Source organism: Oryx dammah, unplaced genomic scaffold, assembly GCF_014754425.2.
Source record: "Oryx dammah isolate SB20612 unplaced genomic scaffold, SCBI_Odam_1.1 HiC_scaffold_12, whole genome shotgun sequence".
In the NCBI taxonomy this organism is placed as follows: domain Eukaryota; kingdom Metazoa; phylum Chordata; class Mammalia; order Artiodactyla; family Bovidae; genus Oryx; species Oryx dammah.
In genome coordinates, this window is record NW_024070196.1 from 42,830,524 (window position 1) to 42,830,852 (window position 329).

The following is a 329-nucleotide window of genomic DNA, read 5'->3' on the forward strand; positions in this document are numbered from 1 at the left end:
TGAAGGTTCGTATATAGGGGACTCACTGTATATATATTAGCTTGAGTGTCTTACAAGGAAGGTCTAGATGCAGAACTGCCAGGGATGATATGAACACTGACCTTTAAATTTACCGTTTAAATTAAATCTTTACCACCTACATTCCGAAAGCAATCATCTCATCATATATGCCTAGAAAAAAGTTTTCATGTCTTTAATACATTATCTTTATTAACATACATTATCTTTATTAACAATTTTCCATCAGAGAATAGCATGACTCACTGTGCTAGGTAAAAACTAAAGATGTAAATCAGAGAGTGAGTCTAAAAAGTTTAAGAGGGCTGACC